Source organism: Scyliorhinus torazame, chromosome 1 (assembly GCF_047496885.1).
Source record: "Scyliorhinus torazame isolate Kashiwa2021f chromosome 1, sScyTor2.1, whole genome shotgun sequence".
Lineage (NCBI taxonomy): Eukaryota > Metazoa > Chordata > Chondrichthyes > Carcharhiniformes > Scyliorhinidae > Scyliorhinus > Scyliorhinus torazame.
In genome coordinates this window covers 153426690-153451179 of record NC_092707.1, presented here as the reverse complement: position 1 = coordinate 153451179, position 24490 = coordinate 153426690, and the positions used below count along the sequence as shown (strand labels likewise).

The 24490-nt window shown below is 49.6% G+C and overlaps 1 protein-coding gene across 2 annotated transcripts in view; it reads right to left on the bottom strand.

Annotated features, from left to right (window-relative positions):
* LOC140429790 (dnaJ homolog subfamily C member 5-like) overlaps positions 1-2589 on the bottom strand; it is a 36012-nt gene extending 33423 nt beyond the window's left edge. Inside the window, exons 1-2 of one of the 2 annotated variants that reach the window (XM_072517245.1) lie at positions 2485-2589; positions 1800-1991 (exon numbers count right to left, since the gene is read on the bottom strand). The gene's annotated coding sequence lies outside the window, so the exon portion shown is untranslated. Of the gene's footprint in view, positions 1-1799; positions 1992-2124; positions 2199-2484 lie in introns of those variants that run through there. The other variant, XM_072517238.1, reaches the window with a different exon arrangement.
* Between the last annotated feature and the right edge of the window lie 21901 nt (positions 2590-24490).

Below are 24490 nucleotides of genomic sequence, written 5' to 3'. Positions count from 1 at the left end.
GTCGTCCAGTACTTCCCCGAAGCGGAGAAACTACGTCATCTTCTTCACAGCCTTCAACACGTCATTGATGACGATGAACATCTTGCCAAGGTCATCCCCACACCCCCACTACTTGCCTTCAAACAACCGCGCAACCTCAAACGAACCATTGTTTGCAGCAAACTACCCAGTCTTCAGAACAGCGACCACGACACCACACAACCCTGTCATGGCAATCTCTGCAAGACGTGCCAGATCATCGACATGGATACCACCATTACACGTGAGAACACCACCCACCAGGTACGCGGTACATACTCGTGAGACTCGGCCAACGTTGTCTACCTCATACGCTGCAGGAAAGGATGTCCCGAAGCGTGGTACATTGGCGAGACCATGCAGACGCTGCGACAACGAATAAACGGTCATCGCGCGACAATCACCAGGCAGGAATGTTCCCTTCCAGTCAGGGAACACTTCAGCAGTCAAGGGCATTCAGCCTCTGATCTACAGGTAAGCGTTCTCCAAGGCGGCCTTCAGGACGCGCGACAATGCAGAATCGCCGAGCAGAAACTTATAGCCAGTTTCCGCACACGAGTGCGGCCTCAACTGGGACCTGGGATTCATGTCGCATTACATTCATCCCCCACCATCTGGCCTGCGAAATCCTACCAACTGTCCTGGCTTGACACAATTCACACCTCTTTAACCTGGGGTTACCCCATCTCAGGATCTGTAAAGATTTAATCACCTGCTAATGCTCGCATTCCAAGCATTGTCTGGCATCTTTGAATTTGTCTATATATGTGTTTCTGGAACATACCTCTTCATTCACCTGAGGAAAGAGCAGCGCTCCGAAGGCTAGTGACATCGAAACAAACCTGTTGGACTTTAACCTGGTGTTGCAAGACTTCTTACTGAATCTTTAGTGGCCTTTCCTATCCCTTGCCAGGGATATGCAACGACCTTGGCCCACACTTGAAAGACACGCACAAGAGTGAGAGGCATCTGTAAAACGGATCCCAAAAGTGATAAAAGGGCTTTGGGGGCCAGCACAAAAGAAAATTTGTCCCTAAGCCACTGTAATATCTTAGAGGGAGGGGGAGATGGCTTATGTTGAAATAGATAGAACATCAAATAAAATGCCCATTCTCAGTTACACCACACTCAGTGCACTATCGCGTCCAATCCTTACAAATCTCACTATTTACCATGATCTTTTTTTTGACTGACTCGTCCAGAGTTTGGAGTCTGAATGACCAGAAATTTCCAAAACATAAATCCTATGGTAAAGAATCAGTTTTGACTAAAGATGTCTTTTTTTTCTTTACAGATTTTAGAGTTGTACGGTTTGTATCCTACTCATCTGCTCCCTTTCTCTCCTCCTCCGCCTCGCCACATTCCCCCTCTATCCCACTCTGCCTGCGGACCCCTCTCCTCCACTCATCTCCCTTCTTCCCTGGCCCCCATTCCCACGCCACCAGTCTACCGTTCCTTTACTTCCCCTCTCCTTATGCTCCTGTCCTATTTCTATCTTCCTTCTCCCTCCCCCAAGGTGCCTTCTCATCCATTCTCTCTCTCCCCTTCCCCACCCCTTGCCCTCTTTTGCCATCTCACCTCCACTCTCCCTCTACCCCTCCCTTCGAGCTTGCTTTCCGTCAGCTTTTGTCCTTATCAAGTGTACATTTTGTCTATGAATATTCTAGCAATCACAGCCAAGAACCGCACACATAACAGCTCTGTCCCTCTGTATCTGTGCAGCTGGAATCGCTAAGAGCTCTCACTTGGGCAGTGCTGCATTTTCAATGTGGTTTTCTTACCTTTAGTTTTTAATTGACTCCAATGTGTGCAGACAATAACTCCGCGGGTTAGATTATGACTTGGCAAGAAACCTTGCATAGGGACTTCCTGAATTCTGCTGTTGAAAGTCTGTCCCGTGCATGTAACAGGTCTTGTGATCAGTGACAAATAGAGAACTGCCTTTCAGATTAGGGAACATAGGACACGCCCTCCTGCCGGGTGCATAACATAAAACAATATATTGTTAGATTCATTGAGAAAGCCGATTTCAACTACCTACCGTGGCTCTGGTTGTACAATGCAGCACCCAGCGTGGAATTGAGCTATGCTCAGGATAGTACCAACCTTATTCCTGACTAGCTCCTAGTTAGTCAATCTGAAATCATGAGATACTGGAGGTGCAGTTGACCTCGATTTGCCTTGGGCTCAGTTAAGGAAGACCATTAGCTGGGGCTTCCCGCAACCTGATCACTATCAGCCTGTTAAGTGTATGGTTGTCAAGTAGCTTGGACTGTGATGCTCTTCATTGTTGAGTAGTCAGTAGAGACTCACTATCGGACTCTCAAAGGATGACTGGTCATTAGGCAAGTTATCAGTATATATAAACCACTCAATTTATATAAATATATAGAAAAATAAAATATAAACAGATCAGCTATAATCTTATTGAATGGCAGGGCTGGCTTGAGGTGTCGAATGGCTTACCTCTGCTCCTATTTTGTATGTTCGGTTGTATGTACTCCTGACTCGGTAGGAACAACGTACAGTTATTCTGCTCACTAACCTAACCATTTAAACTGTCTAAAATTATTGGGTCAAAACAGCAGACAAATTTCATATGAACCCAGAATTGCATTTCAACTTACAATTTTCTACAGTTTAAAGTTTGCAGCAAAGCAAATTAAATCAGAGTCTTCTATCACTATGGGCTCACTGAATAGGTAATTATGATGTCAGCATATTCTATCACTATGGTTTCAGTAATGAGTTCAAATGGGCTTCATAAGGTCTTAGAGGAAGATGCCATGGCCATTGTTAGAGAAGGATAAGATTAAATGGATAGTAAGACTTTCTTCATGTGTCAAATAGTAAAAACTGGCAGCAAAGATTATTAAGTGCCAGAGGGTCGATAAGCACCTGTGGAAATGTTCTGCAACATTAATTAACATATTTAGTATTGTGTGATAAAATGCACATAAATGGCTCCTTAAGTAGCAGAATTGCAGAAGCCTCCTTGGGCAAAAGGGGAATAAATAAGTCAGTGCTGACAGTTTCCAGTGGTGTATCAGTCATTCCTACGATACATGCATGCCATGCTGAGAGGTTCTAATCAATGTTGCCATTCAGTCTGTCAGGGGATAACCTTTGCTGGTATTTCTCGGTTGTGAACGATGGTGCTGATCAAATTAGCTGGCTTCAGGACTCTTTTCAATTCTCTTTTCCAATTTTCATCCTTGCTTCCAAATCCCTCCATAATCTCCCCTCCACCTTCCATTCCAATTTCCATAGCCTACCTCCAGACCTTAGAGACCTCTACAGTTCTCCAGTTTGAGCCTTTTACACATTCTATTTTAATCGCTTCACCATTGGTAAATACATTCAGTTACCTAGGGCCTAAGCTCTGGAATGCCATCCTTAAACCTTTCTGCATCTCTACCTTACTCTCTCTTCCTTTAAGATGTTGTTAAAAATCTACCTCTTTGACAAGCTTCAGGTCAGCTGACCTGATGTCACCTTACCTGTCTCAATGTCAAATGTTGTTGTTGTTTTTGCTGTTACAGCTGATACAGACATGATAGTCCTAGGAGGGTGAGCCCACGGAGTGATCAGTAAATTACGAAAAGGATTTAGTGATAAAATCTTTAAATGATAATGCATTTAGATAGCACCTTATCCACAGGGCATCCTAAAGTTCTTAACGACCAAAGTAACACCTTTTGAAGTATTTTAATGTAGGGAACACAGCAGCCAATTTGCCAATTGCAAGGTCTCACAAATGAGCAGATAATCTGTTTTTAGTGAGGTTAGTTGAGGAATAAATATTGGATAGGACACTGGGGAGAACTTCCCTACTCTTTGTCAAAATAGCACCATTAACACTCACCTGAGAGAGCAAGCAGCAAGTCAGATAAATTACCAACTGAAAGAGAACACCTCCAACAATGGAGCATTCCCTCAGTGCTTCACTGGGAGAGTCCGCCTAGATTTTGTGCCAAAGCCTCTGGAATGAGAAATGAACAACCTTCTGACTCAGAGAGGAGAGTGCTTCCATTGAGTGATGGCTGACACAGTTCACTGTCAAATTGCAATTCCAATAAAATTGCAGTAAAACAAATAAACTATCTAACAAAAAAAGGAATGGATTAAATAACGGTACTTAAATTGATCATTTTTGTGGATATTGTATGCATTGGGTGGCACAGTGGCACACTGGTTAACACTGCTGCTCACAGCGCCAGAGAACTGGGTTCAATTACAGCCTGGGGTGGCTGGCTGTGTGGAGTTTGTACGTTGTCGCCGTGTCTGTGTGGGATTCCTCCAGGTGCTCTGGTTTCCTCACACATTCTAACCCACGTTAGCTGGGTTGGCAGTGTGCTCTTTCAGTGGGTCTGTGCAGACTTGATTGGCTGAATAGCCTCCTTCTGCACTGCAGGGATTCTATGGAATATTGCATGATGATAAGATATGTGTGCAAGATTCCTTTTGTGTTGGGTTCAATTTGCGAGTCGAATAGTGACCCCTGTTGTACACCATAGTTATGTCATGAAAAACAAGGATTTACAGATCTGCGTCATTTAGACCTGCCACATTTTGCTAAATAATTTCCAAGAATAGAGTAATAAAATGATGCTGAGCAGGTGTCAGCATCATAGTTTCAGTTCTTGCTAAAATTCCAAAGATCTGTGGATTTTATTCTCTATTCCCAATTCTCAAGGGAAACTTGAGCATATGAATTTACATTCCATGCTGGAAGTGCAAGCATTAAAGTAACATAGACAAAGTGTGCGAACTGCGAGTTTTGATACTGATGGTGATGAATTAATTGGAAACTTTCATAATCAATGTCTTTGCACCACCAGGGATCAAAGTAGAAGTAAATTGATTTCTGTTGGTGCGTGGATTCTATTTTAGTACTTCAAGACAAAAGCCAGTTATTTTCCAGTTTAGCAATCTTTTTCCTCCATTCTTTACCTAAAGGCATGTCCAATCCATTGCGTTATGAACCCCACCATGGGGTCAGACAAGGAGGCAGGTCCAGAATGCACCCCACCTGGAACAGGGATCGAACCCCATAATGTTAGCACTGATCCGATCCGCACTGGCCACCCAGCCAACTGGTCTGAGTTGCTGCGGTAATGTACGCTTTTACATTTTGTAGCCTGGAGCTATAAATGGGGATAGTGATGGTAGAGGTTCCAATTTGCTTTCCATCACATGCCTGACCAGGAATCTCCCCAGTTCTTACTGCCTGCCATTGGCACATAATGGAAGGATTTACACGTTGATACTCAACCTTTTCGGCCACATTATCAACGCTCCTTCCTTGGCTATCAAGTCCTGGAGTGGGACTTGAACTCAGAGCCTCTGGCTCAGAGGCAAGAGGTGCTGCACACTGCACCACAATACCACCTCAAGAATATATAATTATACTACATAATTAATACAATATAATTATATTATATTCATTTCACACAAATTTAATTTCCCTTAATGCAGTTAATATAGAAAAGATACAGCTGAAAAATATTTTGAGGCCTTTATTCTTATGTGAGCACACAAGGGGAATATGTTAAGTGCATATGTCCTAATATAGACAATGCTTCACAGAAATCATAGAATTGTTACTGCGCAGAAGGAGGCCATTTGGTAAATTGTGTTTTGTCAACAAAATAAAGAATTGCGTTAATGTAGCACTGTTCACAACCATCGGATGTCTCAAAGTGCTTTACAACAAATAAAGTACTTTTTTGGAGTGTAATTGTTATGTCTTCTGGTTCCCTTAAATTAGAAATAATCACACTTCAGGCTCAAAAAGCTGGAGCGTCATCAAACAGGTTTCTTGCTGCTCTCAATGTGACTGATAGACTGATACATTATTACCTAGCACATGGTAGCATTGAGAAGGTGAATGTGGCACCTCAGGACATGGATTCAGATATAACATCTAGTTCCTAGCTCTTTACAAAAAATATAACAATATAACAGTAATTACTGTTGTAACACAAGAAATGAATGTAGCTGACAAAACTCGCTCAGCAAAATTCCTCAATCAACAATCAGATATTCTGTATTGGTGATGTTGTTTGAGGTTTTTGGAAAATCCTCTTCAGACAAATAATAAATGAATGCTAACGTAGTGTACCGATCTGGGTAGGCCTGCCCCTATATTTGTGCTTCTTAAATGCTTTATACATGACAGTCTGTATGGGTTTGCCTGTTCTCCCTGTGCCTGCATGGGTTTCCCCGTGTTCTCCAGTTTCCTCCCACATTCCAAAGGTGTGCAGATTAGGTGGATTGGCCAAGCTGAATTGCTCCTTTCTGTCCAAAAGCTTAGGTAGGGTTACAGTGATAGGATGAGGACGTGGGCCTGGTAGGTGCTCATTCCCAGGTTCGGTGCAGACTCGATGGGCCGAATGGCCTCCTTTTGCACTGTAGAGATTCTACGATTCTATGATTATTTTCCTACATTGCAACTGAGGATGGATGAAAGGAGAACAGGTCAAAAGGAAATGCCAAATCTGAAAGGGGTAAGAAAAGAAAATTATAAAACCATAAATATTTTCCAAGTAAGTTACAAAAATAAAAATGTTGATCCTGTGATTAAACTGAAATACTTACCTTAATCTGAAGTTGGGAGTTCGAGAACTCCAGTTCAACAGGCTTTGGACCTGTTGCACACGTGCCAACCAGAAAATGGCAGCACAATGCGAGGTTTGGTGATTCCGCATTTTAAAAAAAAAATTTCAACAGATTTTCAACAAACCGCCTCCCCCCCCCAACAAAAAGAAAGAAACAAGAACACAACAATCAAAAATTATACATTGGATTTCCCCCATCTACGATAATCCCCCATATGACATTTAAAAGCACCAATAGGGAAGCCCCCCCCCCACCCACCCAAACGCCCCCCCCAAAAGAACCCCCCCTCCCTCCCCCCCCCACCCACCCAAACGCGCCCCCCCCCCCCCCCCGCCCCTGGGCTGCTGCTGCTGCTGACCTCCTCCTAACGCTCCGCGAGATAGTCTAGGAACGGTTGCCACCACCTGAGGAACCACTGCACAGACCCTCGCAAGGCAAACTTTATCCTCTCCAGCTTGATGAACCCTGCCATGTCATTGATCCAAGCTTCCACACTAGGGGGCTTCGCATCTTTCCATAATAGCAAAATCCTCCGCCGGGCTACCAGGGACGCAAAGGCCAGAATACCGGCCTCTTTCGCCTCCTGCACACCCGGCTCATCCTTCACCCCAAATAATGCCAACCCCCAGCTCGGCTTGACCCGGGCTTTCACCACCTTGGACATAGTCCTCGCAAAACCCCTCCAAATCCCATCCAGTGCCGGGCACGACCAGAACATATGGATGTGATTTGCCGGGCTTTCCGAGCACCTCCCACACCTGTCCTCCACCCTAAAGAACCTACTCAACCTCGCCCCTGTCATATGCACTCTGTGAGTAACTTTGAACTGTATTAGGCTGAGCCTGGCGCAAGAGGAGGAAGAATTAACCCTACTCAGGGCATCGACCCACAGACCCTCATCTATCTCCTCCCCCAGCTCCTCCTCCCACTTGCCCTTTAACTCCTCCACCGAGGCCTCCTCCTCTTCCTTCAGCTCCTGCTAAATCGCCGAAACTTTGCCTTCTCCAACCCATACACCCGAAATCACCCTGTCCTGAATCCCCTGTGCCGGGAGCAGCAGGAATTCCTTCACCTGCCGCCTCACAAATGCCCTCACTTGCATGTACCTGAAAGCGTTTCCCGGGGGTAACCCAAACTTCTCCTCCAGCGCCCTAGGCTCGCAAACGTCCCATCGATGAACAGGTCCCCCATTCTTCTAATCCCTGCCCGATGCCAGCTCCGAAACCCGCCCTCCATCCTTCCCGGGACGAACCGATGATTCTCCCGAATCGGGGACCAAACCGAGGCTCCCACCTCGCCCCTGTGTCACCTCCACTGCCCCCAGATCTTCAACGTTGCCGCCACCACCGGACCCGTGGTGTACCTTGTCGGCGAGAGCGGCAGCGGTGCCGTCGCCAGCGCCTTCAGGCTCGTGCCCACACAGGACGCCATCTCTAACCTCTTCCACGCCGCCCCCTCTCCCTCCATTACCCACTTACGGATCATCGCCACATTGGCTGCCCAATAATAGCCGCACAAATTCGGCAGTGCCAGCCCCCCACTGTCCCTGCTACGCTCCAGAAACACTCTCTTCACCCTCGGGGTCTTATTCGCCCACACAAAACCCATGATGCTCCTGCTTACCCGTTTGAAAAAGGCCTTGGGGATCATAATGGGAAGGCACTGGAACACAAAGAGAAACCTCGGGAGGACCGTCATTTTGACCGACTGCACCCTACCCGCTAGTGGGAGTGGCAGCATGTCACATCTTTTAAAATCCTCCTCCATCTGCTCCACCAACCGCGTCAGATTGAGCTTGTGCAGGGCCCCCCAACTCCTAGCTACTTGGATCCCGAGGTACTGAAAGCTCCTTTCCGCCCTCTTCAGCGGCAGCTCGTCTTTCCCCTTCCCTGGTCCCCTGAATGCACCACAAAGAGCTCACTCTTCCCTACGTTGAGTTTATACCCCGAAACGTCCCCAAACTCCCTAAGGATCTACATGACCTCCGCCATCCCCTCCACTGGATCCGCAACATACAGCAGCAGGTCGTCACCGTACAACGACACCCGGTGTTCCTCTCCCCCCCCGGGCCAATCCCCTCCATTTCCTGGACTCCCTCAGTGCCATGGCCAGAGGCTCAATTGCCAGTGCAAACAACATGGGGGACAGGGGGCACCCCTGCCTCGTCCCCCGGTACAGCCAAAAGTACTCCGACCTCCGCCGATTCGTAGCCTCACAAGCCACTGGGGCTCTATATAGCAGCCTGACCCAACTGATGAACCCCTCCCCGAACCCAAACCTCCGCAACACTTCCCAAAGATACTCCCACTCCACCCGGTCGAAGGCCTTCTCCGCGTCCATAGCTGCCACGAGCTCCGCTTCCCCCTCCACCGGGAGCATCATAATCACATTGAGGAGCCTCTGCTCATTTGTATTTAATTGCCTACCCTTCACAAATCCCGTCTGGTCCTCATGAATCACCCCTGGGACACAGTCCTCAATTCTCGTAGCCAGCACCTTTGCCAGCAACTTAGCATCAACATTGAGGAGCGAGATCGGTCTATACGACCCACATTGCAGTGGATCCTTGTCCTGCTTCAGGATCAAAGAAACCAGTGCCCTACACATTGTCGGGGGCAAGGACCCCCCCTCCCTCACCTTATTGAAAGTCCTCACTAGCAACGGGCCCAGCAGGTCCACGTATTTCCTGTAGAATTCAACCGGGAACCCATCAGGCCCCAGGGCCTTCCCCGCCTGCATGCTCCCCAATCCTTTAACCAGCTCCTCCAGCCCAATCGGTGCCCCGAAACCAGTCACCTCCTCCTACTCCACCCTCGGGAATCTCAGCTGATCTAAGAATCGTCGCATCCCCTCCTCCCCCGCTGGGGGCTCAGACCTGTACAGATCCCCATAGAAGTCCCTAAATACCTTGTTTATTCTCACCGCACTCCGCACCGTATTCCCCCCTCTATCCTTAACTCCACCAATTTCCCTCGCTGCCTCCCTCTTACGAAGCTGGTGTGCCAGCATCCGACTCGCCTTCGCCCCATACTCATGCGTCACCCCCTGCGCTTTCCTCCACTGTGCCTCTGCTTTCCCTGTGGTCAACAGGTCGAACTCCGTCTGGAGGTACCGTCGCTCCCTGAGTAGCCCCTCCTCGGGGGCCTCTGCATACCTCCTGTCCACACTTAAAATCTCCCCCACCAACCTCTCCCTCTGCCTCCCCTCTCTCTTCTCCCTGTGGGCCCTAATGGAGATTAGCTCTCCCCTGACCACCGCCTTCAGCACCTCCCAGACTACCCCCACTTGCACCTCCCCGTTGTCGTTGGCCTCCAAATATCTTTCAATGCACCCCCGCACCCGCCCGCACACCTCCTCATCCGCCAATAGTCCCACATCGAGGCTCCACAGCGGGCGCAGGTCCCTCTCCTCCCCCAACTCCAGCTCCACCCAATGCGGGGCGTGGTCCGAGATGGCTATGGCCGAATATTCAGTTTCCTCCACTTTTGGGATTAGCGCCCTACTCAAAATGAAAAAATCTATCCGGGAGTAGGCTCTATGGACGTGGGAAAAGAAAGAAAATTCCCTGGCCAGCAGCCTGACAAACCTCCATGGATCCACTCCCCCCCATCTGGTTGTAGCCACTTAAAATGGCCAACTCCCGATTCAAAATGGCGAACGGCAAAGGCTGATGGGAAAGTCAGCCAACAGGACGAGCAGCGGAAAGGCCAGACAAGAAAGATACCAGCAACCATCAGCATAACAAAACACCAGCCATCTGCATACTAATGAGCAATCCCCGGGAACAATAAGCAACATTTAGACACACAAAGCAAAACCAGACTCTTTGGCGCCAGAAGAAGCCAGAAGAAGCCTAAACAAAAGGAGGTGAACGAGCACCTCAAGACCGTCCATCGATCAGGGAACCGCTCCAGCATTGGAGAGAATCGAACCAAGTGATTGGGACAAAGTCCAATCACTTGGGACCAGGTACAGAGTCCGCCCCGAAAGGCGGGAAGCCCCTGGGGACTATAAGAATTGAGCCCCAAGTTCAAGGCGCTCTCTCTTCCACCGCTTGCAGCTCTTCTTCTTCGGCTCGCTTCCAACTCTTCCAGCTCTCGTCACTCTTCAGCAGCCGATCGAACCTGTAATTCTTACTTCAACGCTCGCTACGAGCTATCAATCTGTACCAACTTCGAATCCCGCAGGCTCAGAACCCGAACAAAAGGCCATTTGTTTCTCTGACCTGGTGGGCCAGTTCCAAGTTAAGTATAGGCCTGTTAGTTGTAGAAGTAGCTTGAACATAGAATTTGTGCATGAGTCGTGATTACTGTGTATAATAAATGTGCTTTGATTTAAATCTTACTAATCGGTGTATTGGATTATTGCTCATTACTCGGACTTGAACCACGTGGCGGTATCATAAAGGTACCTGGCGACTCAAGAGCAAAGGTGATAAAACAGAGCAATTAAACTAAGGCAAAGTTAGCAACATTATTTGGCGACATCCTGGCGGGACCCGATCTAGAAGTGGAAAACCACTCCGGGAGAACCCAGAATTTGAATTAGAGATCCAGTTGGAAACAGAAAACCACAAGTGTTCAAGCAGATCTGATCAATACTCATCAATTCGGAAGTGTGTGTATGCATGCGTAACTAACAGGGCGATAAGGTTAAACTGATAGATTTTTTGTTGCGACAAAACTGTCGGAAGTTTGTATATCGGAAAGTAGCGAAAGCCGTACCCGTATTTACAGCACCGCCTTAATACCCCTGTCCCAAATTTCAAGAGCAGCATTCGGATTAAAACCCCTGTCCCAAAATTTGAAGAGCAGCATTCGGATAGGAAGGATGGCAATGCAGGCAATGCAGCGCCTAATGAACCCAGAGGAATTTGCAGTCGCAGCAACCAGCAGCAGTAGAGTGGGACAATGTCCCATTTGGGAGGAAGAAATCAGGAAATATCTCAAAGGGAAAGGATGGCCCCTTTGGAATGAATTCTGTGACAATGAGGAATCAGGTCCTGGGAGTATAGGACATACTTGCTGGGAGAACCTGAGCGAGATCCACAAAAAGAGCTTTGGGAAAGCTCGCAAGCCGATGGCAATCGTGTCCTGCTTGGCACAATTGCGAGGCACAGAGGATGTTGTTAGGACGCTCCGAAAATAAGCTGAGGGCATACATTGAATGAGTAAGGTCGATGTAAGCGAGGTAGAAAATGAGAATTTAGAATTGAGAAGGAAATTGGCGGCAAAAGATGGAGAGGTGGATGACGCCAAAAGGGCTCACCAGTCTTGTCTGGCGCGCTTAAGCAGCTTCCAGTCTCAATACGAAAAGGCCTATCAGGACACGCAACGTGCAGTCCTGGTACGTGAGGAAACGGAAAAACAGGTAGAGGCATTACAGAAACAGTGTAGTGACCTAAAGGCAGCATTAAGGGCACTCCATGCTGCCACCACAGAACAAAGACAAAGCACGCTAGATCACGCAAAGTGCCGGAAGCAGATTGCAATCGCTGCTTTCTGTTCAGAAAGGTTTCCAGGAAACCTTTGAAGAAAACGTAGATCAGGAAGACAGCCCTGATTCGGAAGAATCGAACGAAACAGCGCAGAGATATGTTCAGGGAACATGTGCGCAGGGAAAGCCACAAAAGAGAAAAGTGCCCCAACCCCCCACACAGCAGATAGTTCAAGCTCCAATGAACCCAGTAACCACCCACCGCACAGCCACATCGGACGATGCGGAATTTCTATACTCCAGCCCCTTAACAGTGACCCAATTACGGGACGCGTGCGAAAAGATCACACCATTCCTCCCCACCTCAGACCCCCACCATTTCTTTGCCACAGTTAAGCATCAGGCGACCATGTGCGGCCTGGATGAGCGAGAGCATGTAAAGCTCACTGTTTTAAGTTTAGACCCGTCGGTAGCAGCAGCCCTTCCCGACCCACAGAATGTAGGAGGAGGCACCCTTGCAGAAATGCATACCGCGATCCTGGATGCGATCGGGTATAACTGGGGTGACCCCGTAGATGGCCTCAACAAATGTAGGCAAAAGAAATCCGAGCACCCCACAGCGTTTGCTGGACGCCTGTGGATCCACTTTGCAGCAGTCTTTGGAGACTTAGACCGTGCCCATTTGTCCCCAGACAACATGGCCAAAGGAACCCGCACCCTTATCTCCCATGCCACAGAAACAGGACAGAAAGCCTGTGCGAGTTATGATCCCTCAGAGGCGGCCCATAACGAGAAGTGGGTAGTGAAAAGATTGTCCCGCGTTTGGGAGCAATCTGTTCAAAGTAAACCCGCAGTCAAGAACCTTGAAGAAAAGCAGGCCAGCGCAGATATGCAGGCAGTAAAAACAACACAGCAGAACCCCGCATGGGTGAATGAGGGAAAGAACAGCCCCCCACCCAAGTCACAGGAGTGTTACAACTGCGGACAGTTGGGACACTTCGCAAGGGAATGCAATGCCCCTAAAAAGCCACAGAGAGCCCAGCAGACGGGCACTCTGATTAAGAAAAAGACAGAGCCCATTCATAGCGTTAGCGCCCATTCAGATCAGATGGACTTGACCGGAACGGACTGACGGTGTACGGGCTCCCCAGTTGGGTCTGCGACACCCTTTGGGATAGGTCCGGACGACCGGTAGTTGCAGCGAAATTTCGGGGACAGCCCATCGAATTTCTATGGGATACAGGAGGGTCACGCACCACAATAAATTCCTCCACCCTGTTTCAAAAAGACACGTGGCCCACTACAGCCACCATCACCCTCAGCGGCTTTACAGGCCACTCACAGCAGGAACACATCACAGCCCCTGTACCAATTCAAATCGGTAACATCACCACCAAGCACCACGTAGTGTTAGTTGACCTGCCCCACACAGCAGAACACATGCTGGGAATCGATTTCATGAATTCCCATAATCTTTCATTCGATCCAGTCAACCAGTGTGTCTGGAAAAAGGCAAAATCCGCAAGAGCCCCCGCAACGCTCAGCATAGCAGAGTACACAAACAAAATTAGCGCAGTAGGCAAATTTTGGTTCAATCCAACTACGCTTAGCACGGACAAGCAGGTTAGGGCAGTTCTGCAAAAGAACAGGGCAGCATTCGCGACCCACAAGCACGACTGGGGATGGATGACTGGCTCCGTTCAAATAACAGGACCTGACCCTAGACCCAAAAAACAGTACGGATTTCCCCAAGAGGCAGCGGGAGAAATCTCCAAGGTAATAGAAAGCTTATTAGAGCAGGGCGTACTTAGATCAGTAGCCTCCACTAATAATGCCCCAATTTGGCCAGTGAGAAAGCCCGATGGATCATGGCGACTGACTATCGATTACCGGGAACTCAACAAAGTCACCCCCGCAGCAGCCCCCACAGTAGCAACAAGTCCCGAGACCATGCTCAAGCAGGGACTCAATTCCCGATTCTTTACGGTTTTGGACGTCAGTAATGGATTCTGGTCCATTCCATTGGCAAAGGCGTGCCAGTACAAATTTGCCTTCACCTTTAAAGCACAGCAGTACACGTGGACATGCCTGCCACAAGGATTCCACAACTCCCCCTCCATTTTCCACCGACAGCTGGCAAATGGTTTAGCCAAATTCTCTCGCCCCGAATGTCTGGTTCAGTACGTAGATGACCTACTACTGCAGACAGACACCAAGGAAGAGCACATTGAGCTTCTGTCCGAACTCCTGGAATTATTACACTCAATCGGTTGTAAAGTCAACCCCAAAAAGGCCCAGATTTTGGAAGAAAAGGTGATATATTTGGGAACAATTATCACACATGGTAAACGCGAGATCGAGCATAAAAGGATTGACTCGATTGCTAAATTGCCCCTTCCCCAGAACGTTTCAGCCTTCCGGTCGTTTTTAGGACTGGTTGGCTACTGCCGAAACCACATTGACGGTTTCGCCAGCAAGGCAGCACCCCTCTCAGACCTCCTAAAGAAAGGAGCCCCCTGGGAGTGGCTTCCGCAGCATACGGATGCTGTGGACTCTTTAAAACAGGTACTCATAGCAGCCCCCGCACTACACGTTCCAGACCCGCTTTCCCCTTACGCCATAGAGGTAGTGACCACAGACCGCACCCTTTCGGCTGTGCTCCTCCAGGAACGGCACGACCAGTTAAGGCCCGTAGCTTACGCCTCCAGAATTTTACATGCTGTGGAGCAGGGATTTTCAGCCTGTGAGAGGCACCTGCGCGCAGTATTTTGGGCAGTGCAGTATTTTTCATATATTACCGGACTGAACCCCATCATAATTCTCACCGAACACACCCCCACCCAACTTTTACTGGACGGACGACTCAAGGACGGTACAATAAGCCAGATTAGAGCAGCGAGATGGACCCTTCTCTTGCAGGGACGGGACATCACTGTTAAAAGGACAAAGACGCACACCTATTTAGCCGACAACTTACAGTACCCCGGAACCCCCCGTGAATGTGAGATTATCTCTCCACACCACAACACAGGCCCCTTTATCGCTAAAACACCCCCCAGAAAGATAGGTAGTTCAACCCAGAGCCCCCAGCTCACGGACACGTGTGAGCCCATAAAGATCTATGTGGATGGATCTTCCACAGTCTTGGATGAGAAACGCATAACAGGCTGCAGCATCTATATCGAGGACGCGCAGAGACGCACCCTTGAGGAAATATCGTTAAAACTTCCAGGCCACTTAGGCGTGCAGGCAGCAGAGCTCGCAGCTGTCGCGTATATAGTGGAACACCCAGATTCCTTCCCCAGCCCAGCAGACATATACTCGGATCGCCTCTATGTCTGCAACAGCCTCACGGAATTTCTGCCCCTGTGGAAAGCAAGAGGATTTGTTTCCGCAGACGGAAAACCCCTCCCCTCAGCCCCATTGCTCCGTCACATTTTAGAGAGAGCACAGAACAGGACCTTTGGGATAGTTAAGGTTCATAGTCACCATCGTTCCTCCCCCCCTGGAAGTGTGAAAGCCGATGCACTGGTTAAGGCAGGTTCCAGACATGGATATTGTTGGACACCCCCCGAAAACGTACCAGTGAGTGCAGTTCAGGTCTCACAACAAAGATCGAGGATCTAGTGGAGGCCCAGAAGCAGGACAGCAATCTCAGGGAGATTGTAAAAGGAAAATATCCAGCTCCCTATGAGAGGTTCAAAAATGCACTGACCACACATGATGGTGTGGTGTTAAAAGACACCCTTCATATGGTTCCTGAACAGGACAGGAATCAACTGATTTGCTTGTTCCATGACGGTCATGGACATCAGGGAATCGATCCCACTGCAGCCCATCTCAAGCAGCTTTGTTGGTGGCCGGATTTAAAGGAAGATGTAAACCACTACATCGGGAATTGTCTTATCTGTGCCCAGAATAATCCGGACAGATATGCCAAAAAGGCTCAACTCAGCCACACCCGACCCGTTAATGGCCTCTGGACTAACCTCCAGATTGATTTTATAGGACCATTGCCCCCTTGCAGGAATGGCTATAAATATGTACTTGTGGTAATTGACACATTTACGAAATGGGTGGAAGCATTCCCAGCCCGCACAAACACTGCAAAAACCACAGCCAAGATTTTGACCCACCACATCTTTACAAGATGGGGACTCCCCCGCAGCAGTGAATCTGACCAAGGCTCCCATTTTAATGGGATGTGTCATGCAGAACGTCCTCACGATATTTGGCATCGCCCAAAAATTCCACATAGCATACCACCCACAGTCGAGTGGTATCGTGGAGCGCATGAATCGGACCCTAAAATCCACCCTCAGAAAATTGGTCCAGCAGAACAACACCACTTGGGACGCAGTCCTCCCTTTCACGCTGATGTTTCTGCGTAATACAATTTCAACTTCCAGAGGTTACACCCCACACACCCTCATGACCGGACGCCCCATGAAAGGCACAGAATATTTGTTAGGTTTAGACTTGACCAGCCTCGAAGTGACGGCCCTCACACACGAGAAAGCAGTACAGCAATTAGTTCAAAATGTTAAAATGGCTCAGCTAGCAGCCGCAGTAAAATTGGGCACAAGGAAGAAACAGAGCATGGCTTGTTTCGACAAGACAGTGCATGCGACTGAGTACAGTATCGGACAGCAAGTTATGCTCTCTGTATATAACCCCAGCACATTCCTGTCACCAAAATACTCGGGTCCGTACTCCATTGCGGATAAAGTAAGCCCTTCCGTGTATAAAATAAAGTGCCCCAATGGTAAGACTGCATGGTTTCAGATAAACCAGCCGAAGGCATATGGGACAGTCGAACCACACACACCACGCCCCGCCCACAGCCAACGTAACCCTACCATCCCCCAACACGTCCAGCCCAGCCACGACTTGACCTCGACTCCACCCCCTAAATATACACTCCGCCCCGGCACGCCCACAGACTGCAGCAGCAGAGACAGCGACTGTGACTCGGACGATAGCCACAGCACGCCTCCCTACTATCCCCATGCAACAGGACCCACACCCAGCGATTCCGACTACGATCCGAGTGAGCCCTTCATGATCACTTTCCTAAACAAACCCCACCACCGACCACCGAACTACACTGACGACCCCGATTCTGTCCCCACACAACTAGACACCAACTATTGGCACCGAGATAACTCGTTCCGACTCGTCCGCAACGACGAGAGCGACTCCACCTCACACCATGCAGCCCTTTCAGCCCTGATACACTCAAGTGTTTGGCACCCGGGAGAAGAGGACGACCTTGGGTCTGACTCCCAAACCGAGAACCCATTTGCGACCCTGTTCACAACCGAGAACTGAGGTGTCCAGATGATGTTTTAAAAGGAACCGCTTGGGAGAAGTGGTGTCCTTTCTGATGGAACCTGCAGAATGTTTTATGTTGTTTGTAAGTTTGTTACATATTGTTTGTCAGACAGGAAAACATTTTCACGGCCCCACGCCTATTCGGCCAAAACCTCTGAGGACTTGCCCACAGAGGCTCACTATTGCCAGACACTAGTTCAGCGAAACTAGCTTGTCTGCAGAGACTGGTTAAGGTACCAGACGCCCGTTCATAACTGCCCTTCTGGTTCGAACGAAAGAACCTCTACGGCAGCCCCACCACGATGACTACATTTCTTGCCCGTTCTTGTCGGTTGCTCAGGCAGTGGAGAAACGGCTTGGGACCCGCCCTGTCTGGGAACCCCCCCTCTGGTCAACTACGCTCGGGTAGGAGAGACACGGCATTGGTAGCCGTCCTACCCGGGGACTCCATCCAACTCTTACCCGTCGCGGCCCATACGCACCTCATTTTGGCACTTTTCGTTCAGAAGTTTTGTTTTGTTTCAGGTAACCCTTAGGTTGCCAACCACATGCTATTTACATCCTGAAACATTTGGATGGTAAATTGCGCAGTCTGCGAGACGGCTCGCACTGGTTCATTATTTGGAAGTGTGTCTTGTCCTAAAATTCGGTTTTTGAAAAAAAAATGAGGGAGTCATACATAGTGACCAATTATAAAGGGAGTAATTGGCACTAAAGGACAGACATGCTAACACACGAGATATTAAACCAAGATAGTTACAGACACTATGCTTGTTTCCACAGAGCTCCAGAAGCTCCAGGACCGGAGAAGAGAAGAAAGAAAAGAAAAGAGAAGAGCCATGAGGACTTCCTTCACATGGATCAGCCTCATGTTTATGGACATTTGGTTGCGAGTGAACGCGAACCCCATGACTTAAAGCCCCCCAGCCGTTAATGTTTCACTTCCCCACAGTACCCAGAGCCCAGTCACCAGCGACACCACACCATCTTGGTGTGCCAGGTTTATAACCTGGTACTCCCTGTCCTATGTAATAGAAACATTACTGGTATTAGCGATACTCTGCTGCATTGTGCAGACTATGCGTCGAAGGAAATGGAGAAGGAGAGCCTACCGCGCTCGAACCCCGGTATATAGGATCAGATCCCCTATTTTCAGATACGACCAGACCCCCGACCCCCGCGATCTATAATAAAGAGCATTCATTTGCGGTTTTATTGTAAATAAAGAAATGTAAAGAACTATTCATGAGCAAATTGTACGATCCTAAGCTTGACTGCCAAGCCAGGAAGACTTATGTATAAACTGCTATGATTTGTTTGTATGGTTGAGAAAGGTAGAATTATGAAATGTTTAAGTGAGTGTAGTGTATTAAGAATAGTTAGAGGTTCCCAGTTTATTGTTTTGTAATGCATGTCGCTGTCTGACATAGCGGCCTTAGAATTGTTAGTTAAAACTTTTTTTTTGCATAGCTATGGTCAGTGCAGAGGCCATGAAGGAAGTGCCCCCCCTCCACCCCCCCCCCCCCCCCCCCCCCCAGGTCAGGGAATGGAAAGCAACATAGTTGTGTGATCCTTCACGCTTCGCGTTAGGATCACAAGGCGGGTTGTAGCCACTTAAAATGGCCAACTCCCGATTCAAAATGGCAAACGGCAAAGGCTGATGGGAAAGTCAGCCAACAGGACAAAAACGAGCAGCGGCAGGTTGGTTGTGTATTTACCTCTGGAAAGGCCAGACAATATCGATACCAGCAACCATCAGCATAACAAAACACCAGCCATCTGCATACTAATGAGCAATCCCCGGGAACAATAAGCAACATTTAGACACATAAAGCAAAACCAGACTCTTCGGCGCCAGCAGAAGCCTACACAAAAGGAGGTGAACGACCACCTCAAGACCGCCCACCGATCAGGGAACCGCTCCAGCATTGGAGAAAATCAAACCAAGTAATTGGGACAAAGTCCAATCACTTGAGACCAGGTACAGGGTCCGCCCCGAAAGGCGGGAAGCCCCTGGGGACTATAAGAATTGAGCCCCAAGTTCAAGGCGCTCTCTCTTCCACCGCTTGCAGCTCTTCTTCTTCGGCTCGCTTCCAGCTCTCGTCACTCTTCAGCAGCTGATCAAACCTGTAAGTCTTACTTCAACACTCGCCATGAGATAGGCGCTCCTAGCTATCAATCTGTACCAACTTCGAATCCCGCAGGCTCAGAACCCGAACAAAAGGCCATTTGTTTCCCTGACCTGGTGGGCAAGTTCCAAGTTAAGTATAGGCCTGTTAGTTGTAGAAGTAGCTTAGACGTAGAATTTGTGCATGAGTAGTGATTACTGTGTATAATAAATGTGCTTTGATTTAAATCTTACTAATCGGTGTATTGGATTATTGATCATTACTCGGACTTGAATCACGTGGCGGTATCATAACGATACCTGGCGACTCAAGAGCAAAGGTGATAAAACAGAGCAATTAAACTAAGGCAAAGTTAGCAACATAGTCCATAAACCCCCTGAGCACCTTGGCCGCAGCCGGCCTCTTACCCGTCCTGGACCTAGACCGGTCCAGTGCTGGGTCCAGCACCGTATTGTAGTCCCCCCCCCCATTATCAAACTTCCTCCCTCCAGATCCGGAATCTGACCCAGCATGTGTTTCATAAATCCGGCATTATCCCAATTCGGGGCATATACGTTCACCAATACCACCCGCATCCCCTGCAACCTACCGCTCACCATCACATATCGACCTCCATTATCCACTACAATATTCATTGCCTCAAACGACACCCGCTTCCCCACCAGTATTGCAACCCCTCAGTTCTTCGCATCCAGCCCTGACTGAAAGACCTGCCCTACCCATCCCTTTCTCAGTACGAAGTCTTACAACACCAGGTTAAAGTCCAACAGGTTTGTTTCGATGTCACTAGCTTTCAGAGCGCTGCTCCTTCCTCAGGTGAATGAATCCCTTTCTCAGCCTAACCTGATCTGCCACCTTCAGTTGTGTCTGCTGGAGCATAACCACGTCTGCCTTCAGTCCCTTTTGACCGGCCTGTTCAGGCCCCTCACATTCCAAGTTATCAGCTGGATTGGGGGGCTACTCGCCCCCTCCCCCCCACTGCCGACTAGCCATCTCCTTTTCTAGGCCAGCCACGTGCCCACGCCTCCCGCACCCTCCAGTCAACCAGGCGGCGGACCCCCGCCCCAACTACCTCTCCTACTTCCAGCTCCCTTTTGGCCAATGCAACAGCAATCCTGGTCCCCCCCCTCCCCCCGCTAGATCCACATCTAGCCATTTTGCTCCCCCCATGGCACTCCCGTAAGTCAGCTGACTCCTGCTGACCCCGGCCTCTCCCGCCATTCCATTGACCCCCCCAGTGTGAGAATCCCCCCATCCCTTGGCAGTCAGTGTGTGCCCTCCCCCCCCCCCCCCGGCCCCACCCCCATTCTTCCCTACCGCGGGAAAAAGCCCGTGTTTCCCTGAGCTGGCCCCGCCCCCTCTGGCACAACTCCTTTTTGCGGCCTTACCCCAACTCCCCATCCCCGCGCCTCCACTCCCCCTCTTCCTCCGTGGGGCCCTGCCCCTCCAACACCGACGCCCACACTCTCCCACAGCCCCCACATCAAATCCATTCACGCATCCCCACCCAGCACTCAAACCCAGAGAACATTCCCCAAATGCAATAAACACAGTAAACATCCCCCCCCCACGACCAACTCTCAATTTGAGTCCAACTTTTCAGTTTGTATAAAGTTCCATGCCTCATCAGGCATTTCAAAATAGTGGTGCCGATCTTGGAACGTGACCCACAATCGCGCTGGCTGCAGCATCCCGAACTTCACCCCCTTCCGATGGAGCACTGCCTTAGCCCGGTTAAAACCAGCCCTCTTCTTAGCCACCTCCGCACTCCAGTCCTGGTAAATTCGGATCTCCGTGTTCTCCCACCTGCTGCTCCGCTCTTTTTTGGCCCATCTCAAGACACACTCTCTGTCCATAAAGCGGTGGAACCTCACCACTACAGCCCTTGGCGGCTCATTGGCTTTGGGTCTCCTTGCCAGGACCCGATGAGCCCCATCCAGCTCCAGGGGCCTCGGGAAAGCTCCCGCGCCCATCAGCGAATTGAGCATCGTGCCCATATATGCCCCGGCATCGGGCCCCTCCACTCCTTCAGGGAGACCCAGAATCCGAAGATTCTTCCTCCTCCACCTGTTCTCCAGGTCCTCAAATTTTTCCGCCCACCTCTTGTGCAGCGCCTCGTGCGCCTCCACCTTCACCGCAAGGCCCAAGATCTCATCCTCGTTCTCCGAGGCTTTATGCCGCACCTCCCGGATCGCCACCCCTTGGGCCTTCTGGGTCTCCACAAGCTTCTCAATCGCCGCCTTCATTGGCGCCAGCATTTCTGTCTTCAGCTCCTCAAAGCAGCGTTTAAGAAACTCCTGCTGCTCCTGCGACCACTGCGCCCACGCTGCTTAGTCTCCACCCGCCGGCATCTTGCTTTTCGTCCCTCGCACTTTTCGCTGCCCCAGGATCACTTTTTTAACCCCTCCACTCCTGGTCCAATCCATATACTATCGGGGGGGACCTTGCTGTCACCTTCCCACACTGGAAGCCGTTGGGGCCCCTCTGGAGAGCCCAAAAGTCAGTTTCCGGCGGGAGCTGCCGAACGTGCGACCTACCTCGGCATAGCCGCAACCGGAAGTCCTGATTCCGCTTTTTAAAAAAATATATATTTTATTCAAATTTTTCGGTCAAACAAAGACAGTACAAAATGTTCCCCTTTTGCAACTTTAAAACAATATAAATAATGATGATGACCGTTTTTTTTAAAGAATAAAGAATATATTAACTAGATGGCAACTGCCAGCAACAAAAGTAAAAACTAGCCAATATCCAAAATAATAAAGTCACAAAAACCAATATAAATAACTCATATACAAACACCTGTACAAAACCCCTGAGGGCCTGGATGGGACCTCCCCTCCCCCCCTCCCCTCCCCCCCCCTCCCCCCTGGGTTGCTGCTGCTACCTTTCCCATTTCCCTTATCGTTCTGCGAGATAGTCGAGGAACGGTTGCCACCGCCTGGTGAACCCTTGAGCCGAACCTCTTAGTGCGTATTTTATCCGCTCCAGTTTTATAAACCCGCCATGTCATTTATCCAGGCCTCCACGCCTGGGGGTTTAGCTTCTTTCCACATAAGTAATATCCTTCGCCGGGCTACTAGGGACGCAAAGGCTAAAACATCAGCCTCTCTCGCCTCCTGCACTCCCGGCTCGTCCGCAACCCCAAATATCGCCAACCCCCAGCCTGGCTCGACCCGGATCCCCACCACCCTTGAAAGCACATTCGCCACCCCCACCCAGAACCCATGCAGTACCGGGCATGACCAAAACATGTGGGTGTGGTTCGCTGGGCTTCCCGCGCATCTCCCGCACCTATCCTCCACTCCAAAAAATCTACTTAACCTTGCTCCAGTCATGTGCGCCCTATGTAGAACCTTGAATTGTATCAGGCTGAGCCTGGCGCATGAGGATGAAGAGTTTACCCTACTTAAGGCATCGGCCCACAGCCCCTCCTCAATCTCTTCCCCTAGCTCCTCTTCCCATTTTCCCTTCAGCTCCTCCACCATCGTCTCCCCCTCGTCTCTCATTTCTCTGTATATATCTGACACCATACCATCCCCCACCCATGCCCCCAAAATCACTCTGTCCTGAATCGCTTGCGGCGGGAGCCGTGGAAATTCCCTCACCTGTTGCCTCGCAAAAGCCCTCAGTTGCATATATCGAAATGCATTCCCCGGTGGCAACCCATATTTTTCTGTCAGTGCTCCCAGACTCGCAAACGTCCCGCCTAGGAACAAATCCTTCAATTTCACAATCCCTGCTCTCTGCCAAGCTTTAAATCCCCCATCTATCTTCCCCGGGACAAACCTGTGGTTGTTCCTTATCGGGGACCTCACCGAGGCACCCGTCACTCCCTTATGCCGTCCCCACTGCCCCAAAATTTTCAGCGTTGCCACCACCACTGGACTTGTGGTGTATTTCTTCTGGGAGAACGGTAAAGGCACCGTCGCTAATGCTTTTAGGCTGGTTCCCCTACAGGACGCCATCTCTAGTCTTTTCCACGCCGCTCCCTCCCCTTCCCCCATCCACTTGCATACCATTGATATGTTGGCGGCCCAATAATAGTCACTTAAACTCGGCAGTGCCAGTCCCCCCCTATCCCTACTACGCTGCAGGAACCCCCTCTTCACTCTTGGGGTCTTCCCAGCCCACACAAAACTCATAATGCTCTTATCCACTTTCTTGAAAAAGGCCTTTGTAATCATCACAGGGAGGCACTGGAACACAAAAAGAAACCGCGGAAGGACCACCATTTTTACCGCCTGCACCCTACCCGCCAGTGACAGGTGCACCATGTCCCATCTCCTAAAGTCCTCTTCCATCTGCTCCACCAATCTTACTAAATTAAGCTTATGCAAGGTTCCCCAGTTCCTGGCCATCTGGATCCCTAGGTACCGAAAATCCCTTGTTATTCTCCTCAACGGCAAATCATCTATTCCCCTGCCCTGTTCCCCAGGGTGCATCACAAACAGCTCACTCTTCCCCATATTCAATTTATATCCTGAAAATTCCCCAAACTCCCTGAGTGTCTGCATTATCTCGGGCATCCCCTCCACTGGGTCCGCGACATACAACAACAAATCATCCGCGTATAGTGACACCCGGTGCTCTTCTCCTCACCTAAGTACTCCCCTCCACTTCCTAGAGCCCCTCAGCGCTATGGCCAGTGGCTCAATTGCCAACGCAAACAGTAACGGGAACAGAGGACATCCCTGTCTTGTCCCTCTGTATAGACGGAAGTGGTCAGATCTCTGCCTATTTGTAATCACACTTGCCACCAGGGCCCTGTATAGAAGCTGAACCCATCCAATAAACCCCTCTCCAAATCCAAATCTCCTCAACACTTCCCACAGGTAATCCCACTCCACTCTATCAAATGCTTTCTCTGCATCCATCGCCACCACTATCTCCGCCTCCCCCTCCGGCGGGGGCATCATCATCACACCCAACAGCCTCTGTATGTTAGTGTT